This window comes from Durio zibethinus, chromosome 8 (assembly GCF_047325235.1).
Source record: "Durio zibethinus cultivar Kanyao isolate XHJ-2024 chromosome 8, ASM4732523v1, whole genome shotgun sequence".
Classification (NCBI taxonomy): domain Eukaryota; kingdom Viridiplantae; phylum Streptophyta; class Magnoliopsida; order Malvales; family Malvaceae; genus Durio; species Durio zibethinus.
Genome location: NC_143169.1, coordinates 28,298,436 through 28,314,764, shown reverse-complemented (window position 1 = coordinate 28,314,764; position 16,329 = coordinate 28,298,436). Strand labels below are relative to the sequence as shown.

The following is a 16,329-nucleotide window of genomic DNA, read 5'->3' as shown; positions in this document are numbered from 1 at the left end:
AGATCCTGTTCTTAGGCCATAAAGTGAGAGGTGGCAGGATTCGCATGGATAAAGGCAATGTGCATGCCATCTTGGAGTGGGAACCACCAACCAAGGTCACTGAGTTGAGGTTATTCCTTAGGCTAGTCAAATACTATAGGCCCTTCATCAAAGGCCACTCAGCCATAACCATGCCATTGATTGACTTGCCCAAGAAAGAAAAAGCATGGGAGTGGAGTGCAGGGTGCTAGGAAGCCTTTGATCGGTTGAAGCATGCTATGACCGAGAAACCAATCTTGGCCTTGCCAGACCATGCCAAGCCGTATGAGGTGCATATAGATGCATCAAACTATACAATAAGGGACAATGCAATAGGGGGTATGTTGATGTAAGAAGGACATTCGGTTGCATTTGAGAGCCAAAAGCTCAATAAGACTAAGCATAGGTACATAGCCCAGGAGAAAGAGATGACTACAATGGTGCACTACTTACGCACTTGGCACCATTACCTATTGGGGTCGAGGTTCGTGGTCAAAATGGACAATGTGGTGACCAATTACTTCCAGTCATAGAAAAAGCTATCTTCAAAATAAGTGAAATGGCTAGATTTTCTTGTGGAGTTTGATTTCCAAATAGAGTATAAGAAGGGCGGGCAAACTTGGTGGTTGACCCTCTGAGTAAAAAGGTGAACTTTGCTACCATTAGCCAACCAGAGGGGTCTTTGGTGCCACGCATCAAAGAAGGGCTTGTGCATGATCATACAGCCAAGGCTTTCATAGAGTACGCCTAGTAAGGTAAGACTAGGTGATTTTGGTTGTAGGATGGTTTATTATACACTAGAGGCAGTAGGCTATTTATGCCGTAGCATGGGATGCTTCATAGGGAAGTCATGCATAAGTGCCATGATTTGAGGTTGGCTGGACACCCAGGGATGAGCCATACCTTGGCTTTGATAGATGACTGATACTACTAGCTGTACATGAGGGAAGATGTGGAAGCCTATGTGAAAATTTATCTTGTGTGCCAACATGACAAGGTAGAGCTCAAGAAACCAAGTGATCTTTTGGAGCCATTGTTAGTGCTAGAACGACCATGGGAAAGCATCACTTTGGACTTTATAGTCAATCTACCCAAAGCAGAGGGGTTTGGAAGCATCATGGTAGTGGTGGATAGGTTTTCCAAGTATGGGATTTTCATTCTAGCAACCAAAGAGTGCCCAGTTGAGGAAGCAGCCCGATTGTTCTTGAAAAATGTGGTGAAGTACTGGGGAGTGTCGAGGACCATTGTTAGTGATCGGGATAGGCATTTCATGGGTAGGTTCTAGATCGAGTTATTCAAGTTATTGGGGTCAGACTTGAACTTTTCCACTAGCATACATCCGTAGACCGATGAGCAGATTGAGCATGTGATGGGCTATTAGAGGTCTACCTCAGGCACTATGTGAGTGCCATACAAAAGGACTGGCCAAAGCTATTAGATGTCACCTAGTTTTCTTACAACTTGTAAAGGAGCGAGGTAATGAACTAGATTCCATTTGAGATCATGATAGGTCAACAACCGCTAACACTCAGTTCAATTGCTGCAGGTTATGCAGGGCCAAATCCAATAGCATACAAGTTTGCCAAGGCTTGGCAAAAGCAAGCTGACTTGGCCAAAGTCTGTCTACACAAAGTGGCAAAAAGGTCGAAGAAGTGGGTAAACTAGAATAGGTGGGACATGTAATTCCAAGTAAGAGACTTGGTGTTGGTGAAGCTGCATCCCATTGTGCGCCATAAAGGGCTACACAAAGGCCTTTTCCAGAGGTATGAAAGACCTTTCTGAGTAGTCAAGAGAGTAGGCAAGGTTGCCTACAAGTTAGATATACCACCCAAGTTGAAGGTACACTCGATGTTCCAAGTTAGCATGCTTAAGCAATTTCTTAAGGATGAAGAAGATCCAGGATGGGTAGAATCAAAGCATACGCCATTGAGAGCTTGGGCCTTATATGAGAAAGAGGTCCACAACATCATAGCTGATCAAGAAATGAGGCAAAAGAGCTACCAACCAAGATAAGAGTATAGGCTCAAGCAGCCAAGGTTGAGGCTCGCACACCAGGAGCATTGGTAAGGGTTTACACACTAGCCCTTGGAGAGAAGTCTAAATTGCTTGCATAGCATACAGGCTAGCTCACACGTCAAAGGCCAGGCTTACAAGATGCCTGTACCACATCCAAGAAGGCCCAAGAGAGGAAGTGTGCAGCAAGATCTTCTCAGTAGGAGCCTTTTGAAGGATTTGGTTGACCTTAAAAATTAGGAAGTAGAAATCGTGTATTAATGTAATCTGTGTGATCTTTGATTGATTGTAATTCCTTGATTCTAGAGATTTAGCCATAAGTGTAGCTGAGGACCTCAACTATAAATAGAGGGTTGCGTCACCCTTTTTTGTACATCATCTTACACTTTTGCTTTGGTAAAATATAGAGTATAATCTAGCAATTCCTTTGTTGTTCTATTTTTCTCAAACTTATGCATTCTGTCCTTCCCATTGTTCTAGTGCCGGCACACTTATGATCTAGGTTGACTTAGGCTAGAAGAAGGTGATGCTAAGCCTAAGGCCACACTGATTCTGAGTCTTAGGTTAGAGCCCATGACACACATCTCGAGCTTAGGATACCCACGCATGGTGCATGACATAACATGTGTTGATGGTAGTCGAAGCATATGTCGAAACCAAAGGCCAAGATGTATTAATGGTGGTTAAGGCATATGCATGTGTCATAGTTTGCAAGCTGGTCTAAGCCTATGCATTCTTTTGGAGTCAAAGAGCAGTTCCAGTTCTAGTGAGATAGGGACAGCCAGAGGGACCAAGCATTGTGGCCTACTAGAGACCCAAGTTATGAGGAACTAGCCTAAAGTAGTGGTATCAGTAGTGATCAAGACTCCTGAGGCTCAAGTATGATGTTCATGTTTGGCAAAATTGAACCAGGCCTAGGTGTGGGCACTAGTGAGCACTTATACAAATTTACAAGCAATAAAAATGACATTAGCATGGCAGAAATATGAATATGTGCTTGAGCCCACCTACTGTCTATCGTGGTGTGCATGGTGCATAGCCTAGCATATGTTGATGGTGTCTGAGTGAACTACCTGCACAAAGGGCTAGCATGTGTTGATGGTGGTTGAAACATATGCTAAGACCACGGGCCTACATGTCCTGATAGTGCTTAAGCCATGTGCATGTGTCATAGGCCTAGGACTTAAACCAAATGATCCATGTGGCCTTAGGCTAGACTCCTTCCTAGTATGCCTAAGTTAGCATGCAAACATTTTCAAGCAATGAGCACTCAAAAGAACACTGAAAGGTAATATAAAGCTAGAAAAAGCTAGAAAGCAAGAGATGTTTGAAAATGCTATAACATGTATTCACTCAAGTGTTTTTGTATACCGAATGAGGGTGGGGCAGCCTTCTATTTATAGTTGAAGCCCTCATGAATCAATGGCTAGGATTGACTCAATCCAATGGCTATTATAGTGTCCAAGATTATAAAGAGATTACATGAGATATACGTCAAGAGTTTGCATTATGTGGGGAACTATACTATCATGGGAGTCTCCAGATCCTTCTAGAAAGTTCTATCTATTAATTCTACTTGGGCCTAATGATAGTTGGGTCTACTATGGCCTGGTGTGCCCATACCAAGGCCTAGTGCACCTGTACCGGGGCTTAGTTTGCACATGCATTCTACTCTCGAAGGGTTCTTACTAAGATAGGAAGTGGTTCTAAGACAACATGGACCAAGTCAAAATGTAAGGGAAACTAGGCCCAAAGGTGCAATGGAGGCCCTATATGTAGGACCATGACCTAGAATGTGTTTGTAGGCACTGAAACAAGCTTAGGCAGCTCAGGCCAAGGGATCCAGTTTGGCAACTTTTAGACAAAACTAGGCACGATTGTGGGAGTAAGCCTATGTGCAAGCAAAACCAAAATAGGTGTAGACAACTAAATTTAGAACTATTCATTGTGATCCCATTGTATGTCCTATACATATTGTACTCTTTGTGAGCATTAGAATAGGAACAATGTCAACCATTGATTTAAAGGGGTTTTAGCTATAAATAAGAGGTGTGCCCACCCTCATTATACATACCATAACTTGAGTAATACAAGTTTACTCTTGCCTATCTTTGTTGTTCTCTTTAGCTTTCCATTAAACACCCTATATGTAGGCTTGTCTAGTAGTAGCTTAGATGGTTAGCCCTGAAGTCTTAAGCGTCTATGCACCAATTCAGTTGAAGGCTAATGTGGGAAGTTGGATGAGTTCATTCCTAGGTCCTGGAGCCTTATGAGTCAAAGCTTAAGTCTCAACTAGTGACACGTGTCATGGTTTATAAGCTGGCCTTGGCCTAAGGGTTCTCTCTGAGTCGATGAGCAATTCCAATTCTAGCGAGATAGGTTTAATAGCTAGAGAGCTAGGCCTTGAGGCCTACTAGAGGCCTAGGTCATGAGGAACTAGCTTTTTTTAGTGGTATAGGTAGTGATCAAGACTTTAGAGGCTTAGGCACAATGTTCAAGTTCAGTAGAATTAAGCCAAGCCTAGGTGTAGGTGCTGGTGAGTGATGCATGAGCACACAATCAGACCTAGCTATGGGCATTTATGATTGAGGTATGGGTGCATAGTTAGACATAGGTATGGGCACACTTCAACATAGTCCTAGGAGGATTAGATTTGTGGGCTTTTAAAAGGCCCAATACTGTAGCACAATTTTTGACAAGTTGGAATTATGTTAAGCACTTGACTTTTGTAGGCTAACTTAGGCAAACAGAGTCAATTCCCTATCCAAGGTTACATGGAGTTTGGCTTAAGATTGGAGCATGTGACATATGCATCGAGCATCATTTAGTGCTGATGGTGATCGAAGGGTAGGCAAGCGCTATGGGTGAGAGGTTCACAGTACACATGCCTACCAAGTGCCAGCATCTACTAAGAAGAGTTTAAGGCAACAACCTACACCAAGAACCCGCTTGCACTATCGGTGGTTGAGGCAAGTGCCCATATCAAGTGCCAGTATTTGGCAATGGTGTTTGAGGCAACATCCCATAGTAAGGGCCAACATCTACTAATGGTGTTTGGGGCAACAATAGGCCAGCATCAGTTGATGGTATTGGATACAATTGCCTACACCAACCAAGGGCCACATGCTATCGATGGTGTTCAAGGCAACAACCTACACCAAGGGCTGGCATACACTGATGGAGTTTGAGGCATGTGCCCACACCAAAGGTGAGGCTATCATTGTAGCAACTACCAAAGGTATTCAATTGTAGTTTACATGGTGGCTATAACAAATACTTGATCGAATCTATTGCAAAGGAGAACACCATTCAACCCTAACCCTAGAAGGGTATGGTGTAAAGAAATGAAATGAGAGGACTTTAGTGGGTGTGGTGAGGGGAGGGACAAATTGAAGCGATAAAGGGTTGAATCTTAATGAATGTGGTAGCAGGGTTACTCTACCATATACAATATCCCATCACATATTGAAGTCATCTATAAAGGATTCTACCTACCACTTGATGGGAATTGAGCTCTAAGGAGGCCTATGTGGTTGTTCGCTATGAGGGCTACACCTAGGACACATGCCCTTGAGGGCATTGGCCCCTACTGTGGGTCAACATTTGGGTGACAAGCACATGCATCATTGCAAGCCTAGATTTTTCCTGGAAGGCATTTGGTTATAATCCAACACACGGTAGCTTTGTTCCTTTGGCTTTTCAACCAAGTGCGATGACTTATTGTACAAATCAATGATTGTTTTCATACTAGGTTAAATTACTATTGCAACACTGCAATCAGTAAGATAAATCTAGCCTATCTTATGATAGTCTAAACCTAGTTTACATTCCCAGTGGTTGGTGAACAATCCAACACTTGGTGAATTTTGCTTCATAATGATAAAAAAAGATGACATTGAAGGATCAAGAAGCAAAGTCACTATGAATGCTTGGCTGCCACAAGCCAATTATCCATGTGGTTTCTAACACCTCTAGCTTCAAATTCTGATTGTCTAAAGGATCGATAGGCCATGCTTTCATAGTTTGTATTTGTACTAGAAATTAAAATCAAATGAGCTTTTACCCTTTTGTTCTACATGAGATTTCTATTCTCATTGAGCTTATCTTAGGACACTTGCATTATCTTTTAATAGATGTGTCACCCCAGCCAATCTCCCTACTTGATAATGTCTTTCACCTAGATTGACTGATCGAGGTTGGCTTTGGGTTTAAAAGAAGGGGTCATGCCCTACCTTTGATTTACAGAATAAGTAAAGTAGCATTAAAAGTAGTGGTATTTCAATTTCACCTGAAGGCTCCCACTTATCCTACACCTCTCAAGTCATTTCACAAAGTCAGACTAGAGTCAAACTCAATTGGGTCTTTTTTCCTCACTAATTCTGCCAAACCCATTCCCTTGGGTGTAGTTTCACTAGATAGTAAATAGAGATAGTGGGAATCTCATTAATCCTTTCATGTGCATTAATAATTAGATGACAAGACATTTGGCTACCTTAAGAGAGTCATAGTTACTCCCGTCGTTTACCTATGCTTGGTTGAATTTTTTCACTTAGACATTCAAAGCACTGGGCAAAAATCATATTATGTAAGCATTTGTAGGGACTATCGTAATGTTTTGTTTTAATTAAATAGTCAGATTCCCTTAGTCTATACTAGTTCAAAGTTGACTATTCATCGTTTGGGGAAGGCTCTCGACCAACATATGGTGACTTGCTCTTGCCATAGGAGTAGCTCAATAGTGCATTGATAGTCGAAGGGTTTAGGAATAGGACCCCCATGCATAGTCCTTAGAGCTAATCCTTTTCTTGAGGTTATGAATCCATTTTGCTGACTTCCTGTGCATACATTGTTCCATTGACCAATGGTTGTTTACCTTGGAGACTTGATGTGGTTATGAGTATGATTGGACATGGATGGCACTCGATGTTCCAAATTTTGAAGGGTTGTCAGGGGTGCACTAGACACTAAGCAACATATGTTGCTCACTTGGCTACCAAACCCTACCTACAATTGAGTCATTTCCAAGGTGGGGAAGCCATGAAATAAAAAAGATAACTCTTTTTGAGGACCCAACCAATGTCTTTAGATTCTCTAACGTTGCCATCAATCGCTGCATCTTGGTTCAAGAATTTTAACCTTATTCCTTTCAAAGCTTATGCTAGATGCACTATTAGACTATTTTTCCCCATCTCTTAGGATCAACTAACCTATATGCAAGTGCCATTCACATGGAACCATTCCTCTCTTTGGCCTTCGAAGTCTTCATTTGAATATTTACTACTAATGCCAAGATCTACACTGATGGCTACTCGACCCAAGTTCGTGCCTTAGGTTTTGTAATGAACATGTGCCTTCTTACTCATTGGGGCTTGGCCCTTGCCCTAATAGTTGAGTATAGGTTGTGTGCTTAAGCGTCATTCATTTTCAGGGCCAGTTGACTTAGTAGGTGAGTTGTTACACACTCTTTAGCAAATTTCAACTTCCATGACCACAGTTCTGCTATCTTAATCAACCAACACACTTTATGGGTTCTAGGTTAGTGCAAAGTTGGGCACTATAACTTGGCTTCTGGTTCATCCTGCATCACCAATTTTGCTTGCCAAAAATGGCCCACTTGGAGCTCTCAATTTTGTGGCATGGCTTAATAAAGCCGCACCGTCCTACCTATTTAAAGTTTAAGAATAGGTCGAGGGTGTTACAACCTCGATGCCTGTAATCATTAGCTTTACCTGATGGAATTCACTAAAGGCTCTAACTATCCTGAGGAAAACTTTAAAGGGAACCAACTATTAAATAGTTTGATTAGTCTTTCACCCTTATACCCAAGTTAGATGAACAATTTACATGCTAGTATCATTGTGGGCCTCCACCATAGTTTCCTTTGGCTTTGTCCCACTCAAGCATAGTTCCTTATCTTTTAGGTCTTTACATGCATGCTTACACTCAAACCTTTCTCAGAAGATCAAGGTCGATCAGTAGCTCACTTGTGAGGGATCCCACCAATTAGCTTCCTTGTGTCTTATAGGTTTTCTACCCCATTGACTCACAAACATGTTAGACTCTTTGGTCCATGTTTCAAGATGGGCCAGATGAGGTACCTACAGGCCTATGTCAAGAGCACGTGAGCGTCAAGGCATGTTGAGATGGCATGTGCTACATTTTATAATCATGGTAATGATGTTTCCATAGGCATATTGAAAGCTTGGGTTCGGGCCACCGCCACGACCCATAATGGTCCAGCCCTAGCTAATGGACGGATCAACTATTGCTGGTCCACATTTAACCAAGATGCATCATCGGCCCCCATTTCACTTCTTTCTTGATAATTTCAAGAACTCTTTGACTCTCATTTCAAAGTCTTTTTCATCTTTCCCTCATGATACTTGTTCTCTATCAGTTTTTCACCCATATTCAACCTTTAATGGAATTTACTGCCCTATCAGGGCTACATACCCAAACAACCCGACTTGCAAATAGTGCCTCATAGTGTGATAGGGTCTAGGCACAACAGGGCTCTCAGCCTCTCTGGCTCCCCTTTCATGGGGACTTAGGCCTGGTCCACCACTGAGGACACTTCTGTAAACTACAATTAGACACCGTGGGCACCCGATTCTCAAGTTGGGCTCTTTTTGGTTTGCTTGTTGTTACTAAGGGGAATCTTGGTAAGTTTATTTTTCTCTGCATATTGATATGCTTAAATTCATCAGGTAATCCTACTTGACTTGGGATCATGATGCTAGCATCAATCAAGTGATGTGAAGGGTCCAATGGGGTCTAAATGGACAATGAGCATGTGTCACCAGAGTTAAGGAATGCCAAAAGCTTTACTACTAATGATCACGATGCTATCATTGCTGGCAACTTGCTTTTAGCCCCACCAAGATTGATGAGATCATGAGGGGCAATTTTTAGCCACTTACTGTAGAGTTTAATGGGTAGGGGTTTAGAGGGGGAAATAGTGCATGACACCCAAGCAGGCATGCCCTCAGCCTAATAGCTTGCAGCACAACTTGCATTCAAAGACTCAATGGTTCACTGGATTCTACAAGTCACACCATGTATCGCATTTTAGTACATTCTTCATCGATACAAGAGTTGAGATATCCATTGTTGAGAGTTGTTTTAGTTTTTCACAAAAAAAAGAGTCATATGCCCCCCATGTATGCATCATGAATAGGATGGAGAAGGCACACATGCTCTTTTTCATTATGGTTCCCTAAGGTGATTAGCACCAAGGGTTCATTATTCAACTGTAAGTGATGATATTAATAGTTTCACCTACTTAGAAAGTGAAATGAATCGACTGTCATGCACAGCTAAGGCAAGAAGGGGCTTGAGGTATGAAGGTACCTTTGCCCCCTTAGTGTTTTGTTAATGCATTATCATTCATTAAGCAAGTTTCAACAATGATCTTTTCACAAGTTCACATATGAAAACCTTGTTATGACTTTTCCTTTCTCCAAATGTAAGGTTCGATGGACTTCTCGAGACATCGTGGGCAATGAACTATCATGTTGCCATGATCCAAACACTTTATCAGACCATTCAATTAGTAGGAGTGATGGGTAGTGTGTACAAAAGGCAAGGATGTAGTCAATATGAGCTGATGACTCATGCCTACTAGGAATTCCTCGTTGAAGACCAACAATTGAAATGATCTATCACCATGACGATGAAATTTCAAATATTACTTGGGCCTATCAGCCAAGGCTATATGTCACAAGTTGAGACTTAGGCTCTGACTTATGTAGCTCTAGGTCCTAGGAATTGACTCATTCGGTATCCTAGAGCAGCTTTTAACTAGATCAATGTATGGACACTTGAAACTCCAGGGCTAACCATTCTAATCTACTACTAGACAAGGCTGCACATAAATTGCTTGATGGAAAGCTAAAGAGAACAACAGAGATAGGAAGGAGTAAACTTGTATTATTCAAGTTATGGTATGTATAGTAAGGGTGGAGGGCTTCTCCTATTTATAGCTAAAGGCCTCTTGAACCAATGGCTGACATAGTTCCTATCCTAGAGCTTACAAAGAGTCTAATATATACAAGACATTATAATATGATTACATTAGAGAGTTCTAATTTTACATGAACTCTATCAGAAAAGAGTTTGAATTAACTTGGACTCCTTCTTCAACAGTATCCATGTCGGGCCCTTTTTCAGACCTATGCATGGTTTAGTTTTGCTATGCTTGGGCCTACTCACGTGCTTATGCCTAGGTCTATTTGAAAGCTATTGAACTAGATCCCCTAGCTTGAGCTCCCTAAGCTTGTTTCGATGCCTATGCACCTATTATGGGTCATGGTCTTACCCCTAAGACCTCTATTATGCCTCTGGGCCTAGTTTCCCTTGCATTTTAACTTAGTCCTGATTACTTTAAAACCACTCCTTATCTTAGTGAGAACTGTTCCCTTTCTCAGTGAGAACCTCTGGGCTTGGTCCTTCCTATGGACTGTGACATTCTTCCACACTCATTTTAGCAACACCTTTATTACTAGAGGGATATTGCATCTAAACTGCATGCCTTTATGCAAATCAACTTTGTCTTGTCTCCTTGAACTAGATTTCCCATGTGTCTGTCCCATACCCAAATAAGTACTCTACTGGTTGTTCTTTTGAGTATCATCAACCCTATGCTGCACTAGTCCTTTTCGCCTGCACGTCTAGTGTCTCATCTACTTTCTTTGACTTGCCTATTACAAACTTTTTTTTGGAGGGATCTGGCTGCACCTTGGGACTAATGCTATGGCACTCCATTACCACTTCACTGTCATATCCTATAGAGGTTCTACCTTTTCAAAAAAATCAAAAAGCTCTGAGCCGCATCACCTTGGGCTCTTCTTAGTGCTCATCACCACTACTACTCTTGCCTACAAACAACTTCTCTATGTAGTTGATGGTTGAAGGCCTTGTACATTTCGAGCACTCTTTCACCCTATGCTGATTATTACATAAAACGTAACTCAAGGGCTTATTCTCTTTATCCCTACTAGTAGCAGTAGTTGCCATGCAAAATCTGGGATTTCTCATAGCCCTTTCCTCACATAAGGAACAAACACTGGTGTCTCCCCCACTTGGTTGTTTCCCTTGGGCTTTGGAGACTTGGTGCAATAAACCTAAGACTTTGATTCCACAACAACACTGGCCTAACTTGACTCCTACATACCTCCTTGTTGTAGCATGGTCTTGACTCTTAGCTTTTAAGCATCTAAAAACTGCTTAGCCACCACCACTTTAGGTTCTAAGCCCACACCAACAACTATGGCAGTTTGAAATGTAGTATGATCAACCCTAAGCCTTGCTAGCTTTTCTTGCAAGGTTGACACCATGGCCTCCAATGCCTCATTCCATTGCATGACCACCTCTAATACCTCATTCAAGGAACCTTCCCTATCTTTGAACCTATACCTTAATTCAACAATAGTCACCTCAAACTTTTACAATTTGGTATCTAGGTACTTCACCATGTCTTTCAATCTAGCCTTCTTTACTTTGTCTATAGGTGGGCACTTATTAAGGCCCTTACCCTAGCCTTTGGTTTAGTTTTCCATAGTGATGCCACAACCTTAAATAATTTACAAAACCAAAGAGATTACCTCAACCTTTTGCACATTCTGATGATCTAGTCTTGGTCTCAATGAACCAGTACACCTATCTATTGGCACAACACACCAACACACACACATTGTCAAGCACCAATTTACACATTGACTTAACAAGCCCTGCATTCTCAGTCAAGCACCAGTCTATACACCTACACACCATGCCTAGCACTTTTATAGTACCACAATAGTAATCAATTGAACACCTAGTCTACATTCTTGTACACCTGTATCTTGTGCACTATGGGGCATATCACTACCACACAAGCACAAAAATGACCTACGATGCCCACACCATAAAATTGAATGCCTACACCAACATGTTCGAAACTTCCTTCCAAGGTTAACTTTAGTACCGTGGCACATAGTGTTGATCACTATAGACTAGCTTTTGCTAACTTTGAACCAATTTTGAACCTGTTCTAATACCACTTATCATGGGTTGAGACTTAAGCTTTGACTTGTATGGCTTTAGGACCCAAGAATTGACTCATCTAGTATCCTAGGTAAGCCTTTAATTGGATAGATGAATGGGCTCTCAAAACTTCAAGGCTAGTTGCCCCAATATGCTGCTAGATAAGGCTATATATAAACTGTTTAATAGAAAGCTAAAGTGAATGATAGAGATAGGCAAGAGTAAACTTGTATTACTCAAGTTGTGAAGTGTATAATAAGGTTGGGGGCACCTCTTATTAGCTAAGGCTGACATAGTTCCTATCCTAAGCTTACAAAGAGTCTAATATATATAGGACATTACAATAGGATTACATTGAAGAGTTCTAATTTTACATGGACTCTATTAAAAAAGAGTTTGAATTATCTTGGACTCCTTCTTTAGCAGTGCCTATGTGGGGCCTTTTTCTAGGCTTGTGCTTGGTTTGGTTCTACCAATGCTTGGGCATACACCTGCACCTGCACCTGGGTCTGTCTAAAAGCTACTAAACCAAATCCACTAGCTTAAGCTTCCTGAGCTCATTTCAATGCCTACGCATCCATTCTGGGTCATGGTCCTACTCCTGGGACTTATCTTCACCTTTATGCTTGGTCTACCTTACATATTGACTTGGTCTCAATAGCTTTAAAACTGCTCCTTGTCTCAATGAGAACCCTTGGCTTGGTCTTTTCTATAGACAGTGACATATAAACTCATTAATACATTAGTGTAGCGCATGTGCAGCCTAGAATATCTAAGGCATCATAAACTTGTTATTACCTCAAACTTCCTTAGCCTAAGCGACCGTAGTCCCTCTAAGAAGCTAGCCATCAAGGATGACCTCCTCGTAGCTAGTTAGTAGGCTAAAGTCTCATTCGTTAATGAAATTAACTAGACCAATTGCTTTACCAATCAAGAATAGCCATGCACCACCACCTATAGAATCAAGAAAGAGCTCTCATTCTATCAATCCTTACTATGTTTGGACCTGGTAAGTTTCCCTATGTTGAGTTGAATTAAGCCACAGGCTCTACTCTTGGTGGTGCCCTTATGTCAATCCCTTTAAGTTTCAGCCTTACAACCATACTCCCCTCAAAACCCAAAGACTTTGATTTCTCATAATGTGTTGATGGATTCCTAAAAGTAACACTGTCGATCCTTGGTCAACATTGTTTATGGTTGAGACTAGGATGATATCTGATTGTCTTTGAGCCCCTAACTTTCATTCTTGATTAATGAAAACATCCTTGGCAAATGCTTTTGTAATTGTTCATCTTTCATAAATCCAAGAATTTCACCTCTGACTATGAAATATGAATGCCCTTGACTATCCCTGTTAATCATTATTCCAATCCCAAAGGCTAACACAATAGGACTAAAATCCTATGATGTTATCCCATGCTAATGTATACAATCTTAGGCTTACTTTGAGCACTTTAATTTATTCAAAGTAACAACTTTAGAGGAATGACTCGACTAGTTAAGGCTAGGAGTACATCACTGGCAGTAGGGATGAGTAGACCAACGTTCACCATGAGGTAGACCGGATAACCCAACCTTAGTTTCAACTACAAGTTTTTTAATTGCAGCAACATAAACATACACTATTAGAGCTGGAATTATTGCAACTACTAGCACTAGACTTGAACTCTAATGGATCCTTATTAAGGGTTTTAGACTGTACTCATTCCAATTACCAGACTCATAGAGCTTAGTATTATTATTTATTGTTACTACCTCATCAAGTCAGGATTTGGTGATTTGCACACTTGCTACCATTTCTCAAGATTCCTCCTTGGAATCAAACCCTAATTCTTTGTTACTTGTTGCCACCATAGTAAGCCACCATCCTACCATCGAAAGTTGATAGGGCAAAAATTTGAATGATGCATCACCAATACAAAGGCAATGTGATCTGTCAAGTTATCATGAATCATTAGAGCAATAGGCAAAGCCTGCATCGACCTATTATCTAATAAATGCATCCCTTCCAGAAGTCAAGAGTTGTTGCACGTATTAGCTCTAGAATTACTATGGTTACCTGAGTAATAGATACCATCAAACGAACTATAACTAATTTGTTGAGCCATTCGCAGTTTCATAGTCTGAATTAGTTTGAACTGACACATGCATGGCTTAATCTTTTAGACAAGCATATGACTATTGGCAAGATCAACTAGGTAGCATTCCTTCGAGATGTTGGCACTACATGAGCCTTAATGCACCGACTAAATGACAGAGAGAGCTAACACAGAGCAGAAGCATCATGCATGTCGAGCACATAAAATGTATTGCGTTGGATGAACAAGGGTTGAGAGCCCGTGTTTACAAAATGTTCTGCATCTAGAAGCACTATCAAACACCAATGCACCAATGTGGCCACAGAGGTTTGGGTGGCATACTTGGGACATGGGCCTTGATTGAGGTTCGACCTATAGCCCCAAAAAACATAAGACCAATAAAAGATAGCAAGACATCTAGTTTTCATCAATTTAGGTATGCAGCACAGGATCTTGATTACACCCTTAGGGTACTATGACCTCATAGAGGGAGATTGAAGAGGATGATGGGTCAATAGTTCAATGCAGTGATCATGGAGTTTGCCAACATGTACAACCTTAGCACCACTCATATACCCATTGTGTACAAGTGGTAGGATCCACACACATCAGTCTATAACCCACCCATTCAATTACACAACAAGCGAGTGGAGGAAATGACATATGAGGCTACGCCATAACAGCTTCGCATAAGAAAAACATAAGCAAAGGCTATGAGACTATATCTACCATCCAATAAACAACAATGACACGACACCATCGATGCTTGGTCTGGTTAGGATCGGACATATAAACTTTATTATCAGCAGCCTAAGAAGACATTGCCTAACTTATTCTTAGGTTCTTGGGTTGCATCGACTGCATATGTCATGGTTCATGTGCAAGTCATAAGCCAAGTGGGTTAAGAGATATGGCTTGTTTGAGTTGGTATGGGCAAAGGATTTGGAAGGATAAAGAATAAGGTCCTAAAGGCATATACGAGGCCTAAGTGTGTAGATCAGGGCTTAGGCTAAGGTGCAAGAGCACAGCAAGGTGAGTAACCTAGTGCCAAGAATGAGGACTGCTCGTTGGAAGGATCTAGAATGCCTCAAAAGAGTGGCACAGGCAAGCAAGTAGATAAAGCTCTAGATTAGCCTAGAGACAAGCTAGGTGCACGAGCACAAAAAAGTCTAGATAAGCCTAAAGGCTAGCCATGTACATGGGTACTAAAGGTTTCAAAAAGGATCAGGCAGGAAAAATAGTAGGCAACCTAAATAAGAAAGGCTTTGAAAGGACCTAGCTGCATGTGGAGCAGTGACTAGATGGGGAAGGTTTTAGAACCTACTAGGTGCGGGCATTAAGTGAGAGTACTTGGACACTTCTAGACCTGAGGCTTAGTAGGGAGCATAGAACAAGCTAGATTTTTCAAAGCCCTTAGTTGACCTAGGAAGTGTTTAGGGACCATGAAAGGGTCTAGAAGGCCTATAAGAGCCACACATTTGGATCAATAAGGGTCATATGTGTTAGAAAGGCTCAAATATAAATAAAGGCCATTCCTCTCATTTTTCAACAAGTTAGAAGCTACATAAATAAGAAGAACCATATCATAGACTTAGGCATTAAGCAATTGCATATAGTATCATGTAAATAAAAGTTACAATTGCTTTAACCCTCCTTCCTAGCTTTCTCCTAAGCTCTTAGGGAGCTAATGTAAGGCATGGCAAAAGTGATTGGCAAAGAGTCAAGAAAAAAGCTGATTTAGGCCTATGGATGGTAGTTTCCCACCTAAGGCTACATGGTAGCTAGGCTTAAGCTCCCAACATATGACATATACAGGGGCTTAGCCAGGCCAAGGTATTTTTGTGGTCTATGAGAAGGGATTACAAAACATCCAAATACTCAAAAGACTTGGCTAGACCTAGCCCACGACCTTAGCTTCCATGACCTTATATAAATTTACAAGCCATAAAAATGGCATTGGGATAGCACAACTATAATGTGCAAGAACCCATCTATTGCCCACTCATGGTGCAAATGGTGTAAGGTTTGAGCCCATGATACTTATGCATGAAACGTGGCCTAGCATATGCCAATGGTTTGAGTAAACTGCCCACACAAAGGGCAAGCGTATGTCGATGGTGGATAAAGCATGTGTCGAGACCAAGGGCCAATGCATCCTAATGGTGGTCAAGGCATGTGCATATGTCATAGTCCATAA

At 41.4% G+C, this 16,329-nt stretch overlaps 1 non-coding gene and 2 pseudogenes across 1 annotated transcript; all 3 read right to left on the bottom strand.

The window, feature by feature from the left end:
- Window positions 1-5,415: 5,415 nt before the first annotated feature.
- LOC149517827 (25S ribosomal RNA) lies at window positions 5,416-8,762 on the bottom strand (annotated as a pseudogene).
- Window positions 8,763-8,994: 232 nt separating this feature from the next.
- LOC149517826 (5.8S ribosomal RNA) lies at window positions 8,995-9,150 on the bottom strand. The gene has a single exon (XR_016344781.1). It is a non-coding gene; the product is annotated as a 5.8S ribosomal RNA (ribosomal RNA).
- Window positions 9,151-13,165: 4,015 nt separating this feature from the next.
- On the bottom strand, window positions 13,166-14,252 carry LOC149517825 (18S ribosomal RNA; annotated as a pseudogene).
- Between the last annotated feature and the right edge of the window lie 2,077 nt (window positions 14,253-16,329).